Below are 18,447 nucleotides of genomic sequence, written 5' to 3' on the forward strand. Positions count from 1 at the left end.
AGTGGCTAGCGCATAGCATCAGCCCGGGGGTTGGCGAGCGAAGTGATCAGGGGGCTGAGCCCCCTAGTATTTATTTTAAAAAAACGGGAGGGGCAGTTCTCCACAGTGAGGTAAAGGTGGTCTTGCCTCTTGGGTGACGACCCACAAAACACAAACAAACAGAAATCAGAAAACAAGGTTACCCACGTGGAAACTAAATAGAGAAATAAAATTGCCAAAGAATAAATAAGTACACAATATAGACAGATAACAATGATAGCAATTAATGAACCAAAAAAGGCATAAAAAAGAAATTGAAACATAAATCAGGGGTCTCAAGTTTAACTGTAGTAAATTAAACCAACAAAGGGCTATGACTCTTAGCCATGACTGAAATTATTGGTTTTGTTAGCAAAAGTCTGAATGTTTTGGAAAGAAGCGAAACTCAACATTCATGGCATTTTCGAAAGAGATAATGCAAGTGTGACACACCAGGGGAGATCCGTGTGAGTGTCTGTGCCCAGCAGCTATTCTTGCTCATGCTTAGTGTGTGTGTGTGTGTGTGTGTAAGTCTCTCCACTCCACCTTTCATACAAGGCATTGAAGACATTTCTGGGATCTCTGATGCTCCACATCTGCTGGCCACTTCTTTACCTGGCGTTCCTAAAATCAGCCCTGCAGGCATGCAGTGGCTGCAGGTTTTTGTGCCAACTCTAATTACTTAGTTAGACATACTGCCACTAATAGAACTTGTAAATGCTTGTTGGTGCTTTCATTCTTCAATCATCGACTTGCCTTTTCATGAGGATGTAATTCAAATGATAAATGGGTTAAATCCATCCATCCATCCATCCATTTTCCAACCCGCTGAATCCAAACAGGGTCACGGGGGTCAGCTGGAGCCAATCCCAGCCAACACAGGGCACAAGGCAGGGAACCAATCCTGGGCAGGGTGCCAACCCACCGCAGTGGGTTAAATCAAATTAATTATTTGCAGCTCAGCATTTTTGTTTTCTTCCATTCCCTTCCAGATATTTGATTAATAAAGATACATCATACTGAACACACAGAGATACATTTAACAGTGAGTTAGATGGTGACCTGTTGGCTCCATTGTCACTTGTCAGCTGGTTAAGAAAGCAAGAAGTGATCAAAATACTGAATACAGCTGTTTAAGACTAAAAGTAGCCTGGAAGAGTTGGGTCATAACAGCAACTTAGCTAAAATGAAGTAACAGCATCCATAATAATTCAGTTAGAATTAAACAACTGTGGCTACTGCAGCCCCCCCAGGACCGAGCCGGAAAATGCCAGGTCTTGACCACTGCCAACTCACATAAGAGCACTACTTGAATTGTGCTCATTTGTTTGTTACACAAGTGCCACAGTGTTGCTGAGCTACGTAAGGCTGCATATAATCATTGCATTTTCCTCCTAGGGTGACTCAGTGGGTAGCACTGCTGCCTCGCAGTTAGGAGACCTGGGTTCACTTCCTGGGTCCTCCCCGTGTCTGCGTGGGTTTCCTCCGGGCGCTCCGGTTTCCTCCCACAGTCCAAAGACATGCAGGTTAGGTGCATTGGTGATTCTAAATTGTCCCTAGTGTGTGCTTGGTGTGTGGGTGCGTGCGTGTGTGCCCTGCGGTGGGCTGGCACCCTGCCCAGGGTTTGTTTCCTGCCTTCCACCCTGTGTTGGCTGGGATTGGCTCCAGCAGACCCCCCCATGCCCCTGTAGTTAGGATATAGCAGATTGGGTAATGGATGGATGGATTTTCCTCCTAGAATGTCACCGTTTGTGATTTCAAACAGCTAAACTAAACACATAATGCCCCATGTGAAGTCTCCCTTACATTATTAATTTTACACTTTAGATCAGATTCACACTACTGCAAAAAAGTTTCAAACTTCCACATTCCACAATGCGATTATTCAATTTAGTGTGACACCCCATGTAGTGGGAATTGGGGTCACCAGCCTACACTCTAGGTGTCTAGTATGCGGGACCGAGTGTGACAAGGATGATGGTGTAAGACAGGGAGACTCGGACACAAAAGGGTTGGGTTTTTGAAAAAGTAAGTGAAATTTTATTTACAGGTGCACAAAGAAAAACAAAAATAATGTCCTGCGGCAAATATACATCTATACACACAGTCCAATGCCTCAAAGGACACAAAACAGTTATAAATCGGAGCCCAAAAATGATGACTATTTACAGTATTTAAAGTGCTGACTGAAAATCCCAAACAAAAAGAAAAATGCACACAAATTAATAAAACCCATATATACACAAAAATAAAGCTGCCTTCCTCCACAGAAATCCCAGTCAGGAAGCTGTTCCTCCAAACGGTGTATAGTACAGCGCTTACTAAGACAAATACTCAAAATACAGAAAAAGAAAAAAATTGTATATACAAAAATAAACAGTGCACCATTAACCACAGCCCAATAAATACCTCCACCAAAGCTAATCCAGAGATATTTACATAAGAAGAAAAAATATTTACAAAAATCAATGCACAAGCTGAATTCAAGACAGTGTTCTACGAAGTACAGGTGCTGGTCATAAAATTAGAATATCATGACAAAATTGATTTATTTCAGTAATTCCAATCAAAAAGTGAAACTTGTATATTAGATTCATTCATTACACACAGACTGATGTATTTCAAATGTTTATTTCTTTTAATGTTGATGATTATAACTGACAACTAATGAAAGTCCCAAATTCAGTATCTCGGAAAATTAGAATATTGTGAAAAGGTTCAATATTGAAGACACCTGGTGCCACACTCTAATCAGCTAATTAACTCAAAACACCTGCAAAAGCCTTTAAATGGTCTCTCAGTCTAGTTCTGTAGGCTACACAAACATGGGGAAGACTGCTGACTTGACAATTGTCCAAAAGACGACCATTGACACCTTGCACAAGGAGGGCAAGACACAAAAGGTCATTGCTAAAGAGGCTGGCTGTTCACAGAGCTCTGTGTCCAAGCACATTAATAGAGAGGCGAAGGGAAGGACAAGATGTGGTAGAAAAAAAGTGTAGAAGCAATAGGGATAACCGCACCCTGGAGAGGATTGTGAAACAAAACCCATTCAAAAATGTGGGGGAGATTCACAAAGAGTGGACTGCAGCTGGAGACAGTGCTTCAAGAACCACCACGCACAGACGTATGCAAGACATGGGTTTCAGCTGTCGCATTCCTTGTGTCAAGCCACTCTTGAACAAGAGACAGCGTCAGAAGCGTCTTGCCTGGGCTAAAGACAAAAAGGACTGGACTGCTGCTTTCTGATGAAAGTAAATTTTGCATTTCCTTTGGAAATCAAGGTCCCAGAGTCTGGAGGAAGAGAGGAGAGGCACAGAATCCACGTTGCGTGAGGTCCAGTGTAAAGTTTCCACAGTCAGTGATGGTTTGGGGTGCCATGTCATCTGCTGGTGTTGGTCCATTGTGTTTTCTGAGGACCAAGGTCAACACAGCCGTCTACCAGGAAGTTTTAGAGCACTTCATGCTTCCTGTTGCTGACGAACTTTATGGAGATGCAGATTTCATTTTCCAACAAGACCTGGCACCTGCGCACAGTGCCAAAGCTACCAGTACCTGGTTTAAGGACCATGGTATCCCTGTTCTTGATTGGCCAGCAAACTCGCCTGACCTTAACACCATAGAAAATCTATGGGGTATTGTGAAGAGGAAGATGCAATACGCCAGACCCAACAATTCAGAAGAGATGAAGGTCACTATCAGAGCAACATGGGCTCTCATAACACCTGAGCAGTGCCACAGACTGATCGACTCCATGCCACGCCGCATTGCTGCAGTAATCCAGGCCAAAGGAGCCCCAACTAAATATTGAGTGCTGTACGTGCTCATACTTTTCATGTTCATACCTTTCAGTTGGCCAACATTTCTAAAAATCCTTTTTTTGCATTGGTCTTAATTGATATTCTAATTTTCAGAGATACTGAATTTGGGACTTTCATTAGTTGTCAGTTATAATCATCAACATTAAAAGAAATAAACATTTGAAATACATCAGTCTGTGTGTAATGAATGAATCTAATATACAAGTTTCACTTTTTGATAGAATTACTGAAATAAATCAACTTTGTCATGATATTCTAATTTTATGACCAGCACCTGTACCTTTCTCTCAGCAATATCTAGCCAGAAGACCCCCGTAGAGGCCGGAAATTCCCTTTTGTATTCGGACCAATTAAGTCATCGAACGTCATCCCTCCACGGGCACGTGATGATGTGAACGCGTGTACGAAGAGTGACGTCTCCCGCCCTGTACAATTTTTATAAAAGTGCGAGCAGCCGGTGCTCGCACGCATTGCTATGCCAGCATTTGAAATGCGTGCTGCGCTTTGCTCAAAACTGAAAGTGAGCCTTTTTTTAACCCCTTCCCTGAGCTACTAAACAATACAGGATCACATTTCTAGGTCACGGCAAGCCGATACTACGACGCTTCACGCTTTTTCTCTCTCTTCTAGTGTTATGAGGTCGCAGGAGGCACGCGCTCGAGTGGAGGACAGACAACGCCATCCGGGCCGGTCAATGGCGGCGCCTTCCCTCCACTCTACAAGAGACCCGCCGCAACACTTCCTAGAAGGTGCTCATATCGTTAGCGAAGACGTCCCTCTGCGCTTTGTAAATGGACAATTAGGCAAGCTTTTATTCTTTATACTTCTTGTCCTTTTTTATCCAAACAAATGCATCCATCATAACTCTGTAGAGGACAGAAAACTATTTTTTTTATTGCTGGTAATGCTAGTGAGGCACATTACCACATTTGGGCCTCTGACATTTTTTTTCCTTTGTAATACCACACATTTCACGGAAGGAAAGGACTGCAGTCTCACTTAATTGACTGCATGCAACTTCACCAAACCTGCCAAAGAAGCATGTAATTTGGAAATAAAAATACACAATTACTCCATTGCCTTCCAGAAGAGATGATGCTCTAGAACAGGGGTAGGCAACGTCGGTCCTGGAGTGCCACAGTATGTGCAGGTTTTTGTTCCAACTCAGTTCCTTAACGAGAACTCAATTATTGCTGATGAAGCACATATTGCTTAAGTGACATTTTAATGCTTCATTTTAATGGTCTCGGTTGTTAAGGTTCTCCAACCTTAATTGCTTATTTCAATCTTAAACTGCTGCATTCAGTGTTTTAATTGCTCCTTATTAGCAATAAGATGTAAAAGACAAAGCAGCCAGCAGTTCTCCAGCTAGCTTTTTTCCAATTACATCTGTGTGTGTTCATCATGTACGGTTTGATTTAATAAAACACTTAATAGAAAAATGTGACAGACTGAAAATGATCTGTTTTAGGCTTCAAATCATTTGGATGATATCCTTGGAAAGGAAAAAAATCTACGATATAAAAGCCTTACATTGCACAGACTAACAAGCCATAAAATTAAATAAGGTCTGAGATTGGCAATGATTGGTTTCTAATTAAGCAATTGGGTTGAATGAAAACCTGTAGCCACTGCGGCTCACCAGGACCGACATTGCCTACCCCTGTTTTACATCTTATTGCTAATAAGGAGCAATTAAAACACTGAATGCAGCAGTTTAAGATTGAAATAAGCAATTAAGGTTGGAGAACCTTAACAAGCGAGACCACTAAAATGAAGCATTAAAATGTCACTTAAGCAATATGTGCTTCATCAGCAATAATTGAGTTTTCGTTAAGGAACTGGGTTGGAACAAAAACCTGCACATACTGTGGCACTCCAGGACCGACGTTGCCTACCCCTGCTCTAGAACAGTGTTTTCCAAACTCGGTCCTGGGGAACCCCTGTGGCTGCAGGTTTTTGTTCCAACCGGATTCCTAATCGGTGACATCTGATAGCACTGATCTCATTTAATTAGCTGTTTTTTTTCTTTTATTCAACATTTAGAAAAGCACAGCAGCATGATTTTTACATTTATTAGACATTTAGAAATATTTCTGCTTTTGCAATAGATTTAAATGCCTCTCTTTTGTTGATTTCATTATACTTCGCCCTGTTTGTGCAGTTTTTCCCCCTTCGTTGTATCTTAATAATGACAATTTGAAATGAGCAGATCAGACACTCAGGCAAACACTGAATAATAAAAGGCTGCTACTACTTTAGATCCACTAATTAGTAAATAATGGATTAATTAAACAATTAGAAGACCTAGAAAAGTAGAATGAAAATCAAGATGAAAATACTGTTAAAAAGAAAAAAAATACGTTATTCCTATATAACTGCTTGGTACACTTTAATATATATATATATATATATATATATATATATATATATATATATATATATATATAATTTTTTTTTTTTAGCAAACTTAGTTTTCTAATTTCTATATTGTTCCCTAAACACAGAACTTGGTAAATATCAGTTCACTTAATTAGCCCAGAAGTTCAATTAAAAACAGAAGCTGGTTGGAACAAAGACCTGCAGACACAGAGGTTCCACAGGACAGAGTTTGGGAAACACTGCTCTAGAATAATGATGGGTTGAAGGATTCATTTTGTGCGGCTGTTTCGTTTAGCATGGTATCACAGCGGTACCGCTGCTGAGCAGTAAGGAAACCAGGGTTCACGTCCACAGTTCTCCCTGTGTCTGTCTGGGTTTCCTCATACCGTCCAAAGCAGGGGTCCTCAATCACGGTCCTGGAGGGCTGCAGTGGCTGCAGGTTTTCCTTCCAACTGGTTTCCTAATTAGAACTCGGGCCTTGCTGATAAGGAAACTTGGTATTGAAACTATATGCCTTGTTAGTGCTTTCATTCATCCAAGAGAAATTGTAATTGCGCTGTAGAGTTTCTTTACCTGAGAGCATTATCCATGTGTTTTGTGGACCAGAACAGAATTAAAATTAACACTCCTTCCAATTCCCCTTTCATTTATTTCTATACTTTTTTTTTTTTTTTTTTTTTTAACACAGACACTTTTAATGGTGCATATGCACAGGTTTTAAAGGCAGCACGTTGGCTGGAGAGCTGCTGGTTTACTGGTTATCTGCATTTTATTATTAACTAATGTCTGATTAACAAAACAGGCAACAATTAAAATTTTAAATACAGCAGCTAAAACTAAAATAGGCAATTAAGGGTTCTGAATTGTAACAGGCAAGAGAACTAAAATTAAGCCCAAAAACGTATTGCTTTAGTAGTAAATAAACAGGCTCTAATTTAAAAATTGGTTGAAGTGGAAACCTGCAGCCACTGCGGCCCTCCAGGACTGTAATTGAGGACCTCTGATCTACAATGTAATTAAATGTCTTTGATGAATGAAAGTGCTAACAAGCCATATAGTTAAACACCAAGTTTCCTTATTAGCAAGGCCTGAGGTCTAATTGGGAAACTGGCTGGAATGAAAACTGAAAACCTGTAGCTAGTGATGGGCGGAGTGAACCATCAAAACGTTTAAAGCAATTGTGTTGGAAATCGTATCGAAACTGCGAAGCAATTGACACTCACCTCTCTAGTGACACCTCCTGGTCATTTTCACTAACGTTACACAAACTCATGATCCACTTCAATGACGTCTGTTAAAACTCTTATTGCTTTTACTTTTTCGCTGCTACAGGCTGGCAACAAAGAGATGGGTTTGTCAGTGGCTTCTGGTGTTTGATGTCTAAAATATATACAGTGCATCCGGAAAGTATTCACAGCGCATCACTTTTTCCACATTTTGTTATGTTACAGCCTTATTCCAAAATGGATTAAATTCATTTTTTTCCTCAGAATTCTACACACAACACCCCATAATGACAACGTGAAAAAAGTTTACTTGAGATTTTTGCAAATTTATTACAAATAAAAAAATTGAGAAAGCACATGTACATAAGTATCCACAGCCTTTGCCATGAAGCTCAAAATTGAGCTCAGGTGCATCCTGTTTCCCCTGATCATCCTTGAGATGTTTCTGCAGCTTAATTGGAGTCCACCTGTGGTAAATTCAGTTGATTGGACATGATTTGGAAAAGCACACACCTGTCTATATAAGGTCCCACAGTTGACAGTTCATGTCAGAGCACAAACCAAGCATGAAGTCAAAGGAATTGTCTGTAGACCTCTGAGACAGGATTGTCTCGGAGCGCAAATCTGGGGAAGGTTATAGAAAAATTTCTGCTGCTTTGAAGGTCCCAATGAGCACAATGGTCTCCATCATCCGTAAGTGGAAGAAGTTTGAAACCACCAGGGCTCTTCCTAGAGCTGGCCGGCCATCTAAACTGAGCGATCGGGGGAGAAGGGCCTTAGTCAGGGGGTGACCAAGAATCCGATGGTCACTCTGTCAGAGCTCCAGAGGTCCTCTGTGGAGAGAGGAGAACCTTCCAGAAGGACAACCATCTCTGCAGCAATCCACCATTCAGGCCTGTATGGTAGAGTGGCCAGACGGAAGCCACTCCTTAGTAAAAGGCACATGGCAGCCCGCCTGGAGTTTGCCAAAAGGCACCTGAAGGACTCTCAGACCATGAGAAACAAAATTCTCTGGTCTGATGAGACAAAGATTGAAGTCTTTGGTGTGAATGCCAGGCATCATGTTTGGAGGAAACCAGGCACCGCTCATCACCAGGCCAATACCATCCCTACAGTGAAGCATGGTGGTGGCAGCATCATGCTGTGGGGATGTTTTTCAGTGGCAGGGACTGGGAGACTAGTCAGGATAAAGGGAAAGATGACTGCAGCAATGTACAGAGACATCCTGGATGAAAACCTGCTCCAGAGCGCTCTTGACCTCAGACTGGGGCAATGGTTCATCTTTTAGCAGGACAACGACTCTAAGCACACAGCCAAGATATGAAAGGAGTGGCTTCAGGACAACTCTGTGAATGTCCTTGAGTGGCCCAGCCAGAGCCCAGACTTGAATCCGATTGAACATCTCTGGAGAGATCTTAAAATGGCTGTGCACCGACGCTTCCCATCCAACCTGATGGAGCTTGAGAGGTGCTGCAAAGAGGAATGGGCGAAACTGGCCAAGGATAGGTGTGCCAAGCTTGTGGCATCATATTCAAAAAGACTTGAGGCTGTAATTGCTGCCAAAGGTGCACCGACAAAGTATTGAGCAAAGGCTGTGAATACTTATGTACATGGGATTTATCAGTTTTTTTATTTTTAATAAATTTGCAAAAACCTCAAGTAAACTTTTTTCACGTTGTCATTATGGGGTGTTGTGTGTAGAATTCTGAGGAAAAAAATGAATTTAATCCATTTTGGAATAAGGCTGTAACATAACAAAATGTGGAAAAAGTGATGCACTGTATACTGTATTCATATAACTAACGCCGACAGGCAGAAAGTACTATACGATAGCAAGAGTTAAAATAAGACGCCTCACTCTTGGATCCCTGGCTCTTTCAATGAATATTCACTTTTGCACTGTATCATTATTTTCACTCCTGTTATTAGTATTATAATTAACCCTCTTTTCTTGAGATCACATTTAATAGCCTTAAATGTTTTCTTTCTTCTGATGTAAATAAAATGGAGTAGACGGATAGTAAAGGTTTATCCCTGTACTTTGCCATGATATAGATAAGCACATTTGAGAAAGAAAAGGTGAAATCCTTAAATCACAGATGTTATTATTCGATCAAGTATTGAGATATTTCATTTATTAATACTTTACAATATTCTGTGGAGCACAAAAGTAAACAAGCTCACTATGAAGAAAAGACGGCGTCAGTGGCTCCACTGACTAAGGTGGTTGCTTCCCAAATTCTGACCATAGTGCAAGCCTGAGTTCGATTCGAATTAAAGACTTATCAGAATTAATAATAATGATAAAAACGATCAGGAGTGAAATCTTTATAACCAATTTGAACTAAATAATTTTGAGAGATACTGTGGAAGGGTCGCATGAGAGATCTGTTCAGGAATCATCCCCATTTAGAATCGCCATCAAAATGCGATGACTAATTGCATATAAGGCAGCTCACGTACTTACATTAATCCATCTTCTATTCATTGCCATTTGACGTCTATGAATCCCTCCATTGAATAAGGTGATAACAAACCTTTAACAAACATTTCCTAAAACACATATGATAGTTGTCCAGTCTGTATCATTCCTAAGCAATCTTCTAGTTAAAGAGGCGCAATCCCAGTCACTAACAAATTTACAGTGTAGCCCCACACCCCCCCCACAAGTAAGAACACATTCCACCTGATTAATATTTAAAAATGTAATATTAAATGGCTAAACCTACCATCAACAACTACAATAACAGTTGAAATCCTCACTCAAATAATTTGTTTTGTTATAAACATAAAACAAGATGCCCATTGATATATTGAATATACATGTTTGATATATCTTTACTAGGGGTATGTGCAACTTGGCCACCTATGGCAATCCAAACCCACTTCAATAGCTCGCCTTGCTCACTATCGGTCCACGGTGGAGTTTGCTGTTAAATGAAAAAAAAGAAAAACAGACTCTGTTGGGTAACAATTCACACTGTGTGGACGCGGGAACTGAACCCACTCATGCCTTATTATGGGGCACTAACGCTACCTCTGCACCACTACTGTTTTTTAGCAGAGTGGATGTATATAATGTATGTTCTTTTATGTATGTATGTAATGAAGACGAAAATAATTATATATAGATGTATACTATATGACGTATGTTCAGTGTTGCATGAAAATGTTGCACGAGGCAAAGAACAGATATTTATGAGAGTATTATAGTGAGAGAGGTGTCATCACCCATATTACTAAAGTTCATCATTGCAGCATTATGCATTCTACAAGTCGGCATTTGTATGATGTATAATTTATAGTTTTATTTTTTGCCACTAAGTCTTATTGGGCACAATCATTTAAAATGTATTGATCATCCACAAACATTCATTTTGCCTGGCAATTCTGTCGAGTTTTTGAACTCTGCCGATGCCATATGTAGCCTACTTCAAACGGGAGCTTGATGAATAATGATTCGAAGCACTGAGCAGACATGCGCACTGGGATTGCATCATGACACATGCTTTGAAGCACTGAGCAGACATACGCACTGGGATTGCATCGTGACACGCACTTTGAAGCACCGAGCAGACATGCGTACTGGGTTGACACGCGGTTCGAAGCATCGAGCAGACATGCGCACTGGGTTGACACGTGGTTCGAAGCCTCGAGCAGACATGCGCACTGGGATTGCATCATGAGCTTCAAAGCACCGAGCAGACATGCGTACTGGGATTGCATCATAACACGCAGTTCGGAGCACCAAGCAGATATGCGCACTGGGATTGCATTGTGACACGCGCTTGGAAACACTGAGCAGACATGCGTACTGGGTTGACATGCCGTTCAAAGCATCGAGCAGACATGCGCACTGGGATTGCATCATGAGCTTCGAAGCACTGAGAAAACGTGTACTGGGACTGCATCATGACACGCGGTTCAGAGCACCGAGCAGACATGAGCAGTTAAAGGAGGCTTTGTGAAGCCTCAACACACTCGAAGGCATTGACCTCTATGTTTTTGAGAGTCTATCTGACACTTAACTCTCTAGTTAAAGTTTTGTAATTCGTATTGATACTACAGCCTTCAGTTGATATAGTTAAGTGACGGCCTGAAATGACAATTCAGGTAGTTGATGAATATTCATTATTGTTATTGTGGATTGCTGTGATTTCCTTTGTCTGATAACACAGTGTCAAAGATATATTGTCATATATCAACTTTATATATATATATATATATATATATATATATAAATAGATTAGGTGATTCATGCAACCTTTTTATACAACGCTTAATTTTCTTCAAAACCATACTTCATATAGTATTCATCTATAAATATAATTTTTTCTGCGGTGGGTTGGCACCCTGCCCAGGATTGGTTCCCTGCCTTGTGCCTTGTGTTGGCTGGGATTGGCTCCAGCAGACCCCCGTGACCCTGTGTTCGGATTCAGCGGGTTGGAAAATGGATGGATGGATGGATATAATTTTTTCGTCTTCATTAGGAGAATACAACAATGATACTCTTGTGTCAATTAAACCAATTTAACATGTATATGTCAAACAACATATACAGTGGTGTGAAAAACTATTTGCCCCCTTCCTGATTTCTTATTCTTTTGCATGTTTGTCACACAAAATGTTTCTGATCATCAAACACATTTAACCATTAGTCAAATATAACACAAGTAAACACAAAATGCAGTTTTTAAATGATGGTTTTTATTATTTAGGGAGAAAAAAAATCCAAACCTACATGGCCCTGTGTGAAAAAGTAATTGCCCCCTTGTTAAAAAATAACCTAACTGCGGTGTATCACACCTGAGTTCAATGTCCGTAGCCACCCCCAGGCCTGATTACTGCCACACCTGTTTCAATCAAGAAATCACTTAAATAGGAGCTGCCTGACACAGAGAAGTAGACCAAAAGCACCTCAAAAGCTAGACATCATGCCAAGATCCAAAGAAATTCAGGAACAAATGAGAACAGAAGTAATTGAGATCTATCAGTCTGGTAAAGGTTATAAAGCCATTTCTAAAGCTTTGGGACTCCAGCGAACCACAGTGAGAGCCATTATCCACAAATGGCAAAAACATGGAACAGTGGTGAACCTTCCCAGGAGTGGCCGGCCGACCAAAATTACCCCAAGAGCGCAGAGACGACTCATCCGAGAGGTCACAAAAGACCCCAGGACAACGTCTAAAGAACTGCAGGCCTCACTTGCCTCAATTAAGGTCAGTGTTCACGACTCCACCATAAGAAAGAGACTGGGCAAAAAACGGCCTGCATGGCAGATTTCCAAGACGCAAACCACTGTTAAGCAAAAAGAACATTAGGGCTCGTCTCAATTTTGCTAAGAAACATCTCAATGATTGCCAAGACTTTTGGGAAAATACCTTGTGGACTGATGAGACAAAAGTTGAACTTTTTGGAAGGCAAATGTCCCATTACATCTGGCGTAAAAGGAACACAGCATTTCAGAAAAAGAACATCATACCAACAGTAAAATATGGTGGTGGTAGTGTGATGGTCTGGGGTTGTTTTGCTGCTTCAGGACCTGGAAGACTTGCTGTGATAGATGGAACCATGAATTCTACTGTCTACCAAAAAATCCTGAAGGAGAATGTCCGGCCATCTGTTCATCAACTCAAGCTAAAGCGATCTTGGGTGCTGCAACAGGACAATGACCCAAAACACACCAGCAAATCCACCTCTGAATGGCTGAAGAAAAACAAAATGAAGACTTTGGAGTGGCCTAGTCAAAGTCCTGACCTGAATCCAATTGAGATGCTATGGCATGACCTTAAAAAGGCGGTTCATGCTAGAAAACCCTCAAATAAAGCTGAATTACAACAATTTTGCAAAGATGAGTGGGCCAAAATTCCTCCAGAGCGCTGTAAAAGACTCATTGCAAGTTATCGCAAACGCTTGATTGCAGTTATTGCTGCTAAGGGTGGCCCAACCAGTTATTAGGTTCAGGGGGCAATTACTTTTTCACACAGGGCCATGTAGGTTTGGATTTTTTTTTCTCCCTAAATAATAAAAACCACCATTTACAAACTGCATTTTGTGTTTACTTGTGTTATATTTGACTAATGGTTAAATGTGTTTGATGATCAGAAACATTTTGTGTGACAAACATGCAAAAGAATAAGAAATCAGGAAGGGGGCAAATAGTTTTTCACACCACTGTATTGTCTACATCCGCTGCAGTAAGAACTGTAGTAGTAGTTCAGTTGTACAGAGCTCATTAATTATCCCGATTAGGTGGCTCAATGGTATTGCAACTGTCTCGCAGTAATAACACCAGGGGTTTGCGTCGTTGATCCTCCTCTTGTGAAAAGTTTTTTTTTCAATTCCTCCATTTAACAAAAATTTAGAACTTGGACGGATAGCGAGCGAATTGAGCTATCAAGAGAAGGTTGGGCCGCCGTAGTTGGTCAGGGGGGTACACATCCCTAATTATATTGTGTATGTAAAGAGTTTCACTGTAAAACGTAATAAGCTTCAGATTTGTGTGTTTGGAGACCCTGGTGTCGTACTGAATTTGTATTGTAGAAAAACAAACTACTGTCCAGCATGCTGAAATGTATCTTTTCTTTTCTGATCGCTATACGGCACTTCCAAATTGGGACAGTTCGCTGTAAACAGTTTCAGCCAATCAGCGCCTTCTAAACATGCAGAATGACAGTGTGAACCTTCATTGTCGGCGGCGCGGCCTCATCGTTTCAGTCAGTCATTGTCCTGTTAGACTATTTACTCTTAAGTGCTGCTTGGGCTACCGTTTATAGTACAACAGGTGGTCTACCTAGTTCTTAAATCGATATTGAAATGCACACACAAGCCTCCTAAATTATTTATTGAAATGCCTACATTTACAGTGTCCGTTTTAGGAAGTTGTAGTTTTTAGTTGTTCCCGTTATTAGGAATTATAATTTCTCAGTGTCACATATTATTCGTTACTATTCGCGAGTCCCACATCATTGAGATTCTGTTTTATATTTTGTATATGCAACCTTTTTAAAAGGTGTGTTAATTGAACTGACTATAGAAGACTTGTCATCTTCTTAAAATTACTTTATTTATTTGATATTGACAATTAATCATAAGGTCAAAAATCAAGGAGGATATGAGTTTACATGGACTGTGCTGTTTTTTTTTTCGTGACATGTTGTCAGTAGAGTGCCAGTCAGTGACGTTAACAATGCATTCTGTCCTAAACCAGTAAGCCCGCGATTCTCAAAAGAATCGCAAATCCAAGAATGGCAATCACTTTCTGTTCTCAAACACATTTGTACTAAAGCGGTTTGTTTGTTCGGGCGCCTTCGTTCATTGTGTTTATCCATACGGGCTAGTTTAATGACGTCCTTGCTTGTGGTTTTTCTGAAGCGCGTTGTAAGAGCCTCCGTGTATTGTTTTAATCCATGCGGTCTTGTCTTTGTTGTTCTGTGGTTGTGTCGTTAGGTAGATGTCGTGTACTGTTAGGAATCATAATCCAGCTCGAACGTAAACATCAACTATGTATTGTTGATTTAGCTTTCCTGCATTGATTAATGGATTAAACTGGTGTCTTACTGACAGTCTGTAGGAAAAATATTCTTTCATTGATACACGTGATCTTTTCTGTGCTTGATTTTTTTTATATCTGCAAATGCCAGCACTCCATCCTTCCTGGCCAGTTGGAAACAGAATGGGGTATGTCAAAGTATCAAGTTTAGGAAAACAAATGTCCACGCGTTGGAATTTAGGTTGGTTGGTTCCATCAGGACATAAATGCATGACAATATCGCGGTGAAACAGAGGCTCACCGTCTTTACTTTGAAACACAATTGCCACTTCATTAACGATGGGAACATTGTATCATCTCGGATCCTGTTCTTTGTCCTTTATTAGCACTAAGGCAATTTTAGTTGGTGCCATATCCTCCGCCTCGGCTTTTGTATTGGCTTCTTTTTCAACCTCATGTAGCATTTTTATAGAGTTAGCTAATGGGTGATTGTTTAGGACTTCAGCTACGTTTCTCATTATCAGCTCTGTGCATTGCTTGTTTTCAGGCAGGTTCATTCGTTGATAAACCGCGTCATGTAGATCTAACATGTAGATTTGTGCAAATTTGCGGTTGTGATTTGGCTCAGGGTGCACAGTTCCAATCCCATGCAATATTTGTCCACACACACAAATGACACTCATTAATCCCAATGAATTTTCATGAACAGTGGACTCATTATAGAATGCGTTCTCAGCTACCTGGCGGAATGGTTCAGCGTCTGTCTATTGTTCCTGTCTTTGGCTTTTTCTTCGTTGGAATACTGAACGTGTTAAACCTTTTAAACGACTTTGTAGCCTTTCTGCAGTTTCTTTTTGGATCCGTGCCTCTCTTGCATTTGGTGTTGCAGAAGCGCGTTTTAGGCGCCTTCGTTCATTGTTTTTATCCATACGGGCTCGTTTTTGTATTTGTAATCGTTGAGCTCTTTGTTTTTGGTGCCGTGACTCCTTTGCTTGTGCTGTTTCAGAGGCGCGTTGTAGGCGCCTTCGTTCAATGTTTTTATCCTTTCGGGCTCGTTTTTGTATTTCCGTTAGTTGAGCTGTTTCTTTTTGGAGCTATGACTTCTTTGCTTCTGGTGTTTGTGAAGCGCGTTGTAGGAGCCTCCGTTTATTGTTTTTATCCATGCGGTCTCGTTTTTGTTTCTCTGTGGCTGTGTCGTTAGGTACAACTCTTACTTTTAATACTGAATTTCCGTTATGGCACAGAGGATTAGAGCAGGTTTAGCTCACAGGTTGTGTTGTTTGGGCGCCACCTACTGACTCTGGGAAGCCGCTGGTTTTGACTCTGAGGCGCAGTGCGCATGCGGTGCGTCCGCCGTCAGTGCATAAATTAAACTGTGGTTTAGCAATATAGATGACAGCGCACACGCTTTTTTTATATTTCCTAATGGCCAGTGTGTCTCAGTTTGCTCTTTAATATATTTTGACAGTGTATTTTAATGAGAATGATTATAAACATATTACCCATGTTTATTTCCCATGTAGATATGTAACGTTTGGTGAGAATAAATAAAAAAGTAACAACACATATACAGTAATAGTTATGTTGCACTGTTTATGATTAACAAAGCTCATTGTTTATCTGAAATGTTCTACTTATACAGTCGATTTATTGCACTTCTGAAGGTGTACATTGTTGGTATTCTCCATTGCATTTGTCCCCGAGTGTAATGTGTGCCAGTGCAACTAAAGGGTGGCAGACGAGCTCACGTAATGGGTGACAAGGCACCTGCCAGTTTACTGTTATTATTGGACATGTATGTAGAGGAAATGTGTGTTTTATTTTATGTGTATGAAAGGAAAGACGGTTAAGTCTTGAATGAAACTCAGTGTTGATGCTTTGGGTAACAAGACAGGTTAAGGAGCAGGGAACGTTAAATGTGACAGAGACTACAGGGGATTGTGTAACTGGAAGATGGTTTAAGGATACAGAAACGACAAAAGCTTAGTCTTTCAATAATTCTATTTACATCAATGATTTACTCTGTTGTGCTGCAGTTCGGAAGATTACTTATTTATCCCCCACCGCAGCCTTTGATAAGATGCATTCACAAGGAAAGGATGTTGCTGACAAAGTCAGATGCTTTGTTGAAAGTTTGGCTCCAGATGTGCTTATCCAGCTGTTCATTCTTGTCAGTACTTGAGTGATCTTTATGTTCACCTCTGGATGAATTCGCAAACTTTCTTTACAACATTTTTGTCTCATTAACGCAGAAATCCCGAGGCTTTCCTAAAATTGCAGAAGACACTGTTGATGGCGCTGATTCTGTTTTTAAGACAGTTGTGATTAGTTATACAGCACACGCTTTTACTCACATTGCCTTTTGGAAATCAGTAATACATATCAGCTACTGATCTGGGAATCACTGAATAGTAAACACATTTAATGATCAGTATCTTGCGCATATACTGGTGTAATGACCACGTCGGCTTTAATGAAGCGTATCTTCTCTGATATGATCGACATGGGGTAGAATTACACAAATTATGCTCATCAGTTTGTTACAGATTCTAGGTGAACACGATTCCACACCAAGGGAAAAGGTGGCCCATGTAAATCGTTCATAATGTCTCCAAAATATATTTGTTAACTTACAGATAAGTACTACATAATTGTTTTTTACAAAATCCTCATTTTAACTTTAGGCAAGAACCTTACGCGAGCCCCAATTAGGATTTGAACTTGCATCAGCACACCTCGCCGCTGCAGCAGGGACACCAGCTTTTACACTTTGAGCCAAAGCAGTTCAGCAGACGCATGAGTTACGAAAATCGGCTACTGACTGCGCAGATATCAATGACGCCATTACACTAGCGTGCCTCAAAATCACATGATGGGCGCATTTGAAACAAGCCTCGAGCTCCAGTGCTTCGAAAAGCTCGACACAGTGTCGAAACCGGAGTATCGAGCGGCCCATCACTACCTGTAGCCACTGCGGCCCTCCAGGACTGTGATTGAGGACCCCTGGTCCAAACATATGCAGGTTAGGTGGACGAGTGGTGCTAAATTAGTCCTAGTGTGTGTGTGTGTGTGGGAAAGACACTGTCCAGGATAATGTGGATTTGGACTTTAGGTGAATGGCAATCTTACAACTGGAATACTGTGCATGAGGCTCACAATACAAAGTAAATAATGAGGCAAAGATGTCCATGTAAGTTATGCAAACAACTGCCCTTGATGGCAGTCAATCATTGGCTTTGGTGGGGCTAGGTGATCAGCGTCATACTTTTATACTACTATCGTGCTGCAATTCAACAGTGGACATACGCATGGTGGCAGAAGGGTGTTCTCCCCTGTTGGAAAACATCAAGGAGGACAGGAAACAAGGAATAGGTTAACCTTACGCCCTGCTTTGCCTGCACAAATTGGCTACTCTCCATGGATTGCTGGCAAGGCCACAGACCATAGATCCAGAAAGGTAACGGCTCCATTATGACAAGGGCCCTTAAACCATTCACAATTTGAACTG

This window comes from Erpetoichthys calabaricus, chromosome 1 (assembly GCF_900747795.2).
Source record: "Erpetoichthys calabaricus chromosome 1, fErpCal1.3, whole genome shotgun sequence".
Classification (NCBI taxonomy): domain Eukaryota; kingdom Metazoa; phylum Chordata; class Cladistia; order Polypteriformes; family Polypteridae; genus Erpetoichthys; species Erpetoichthys calabaricus.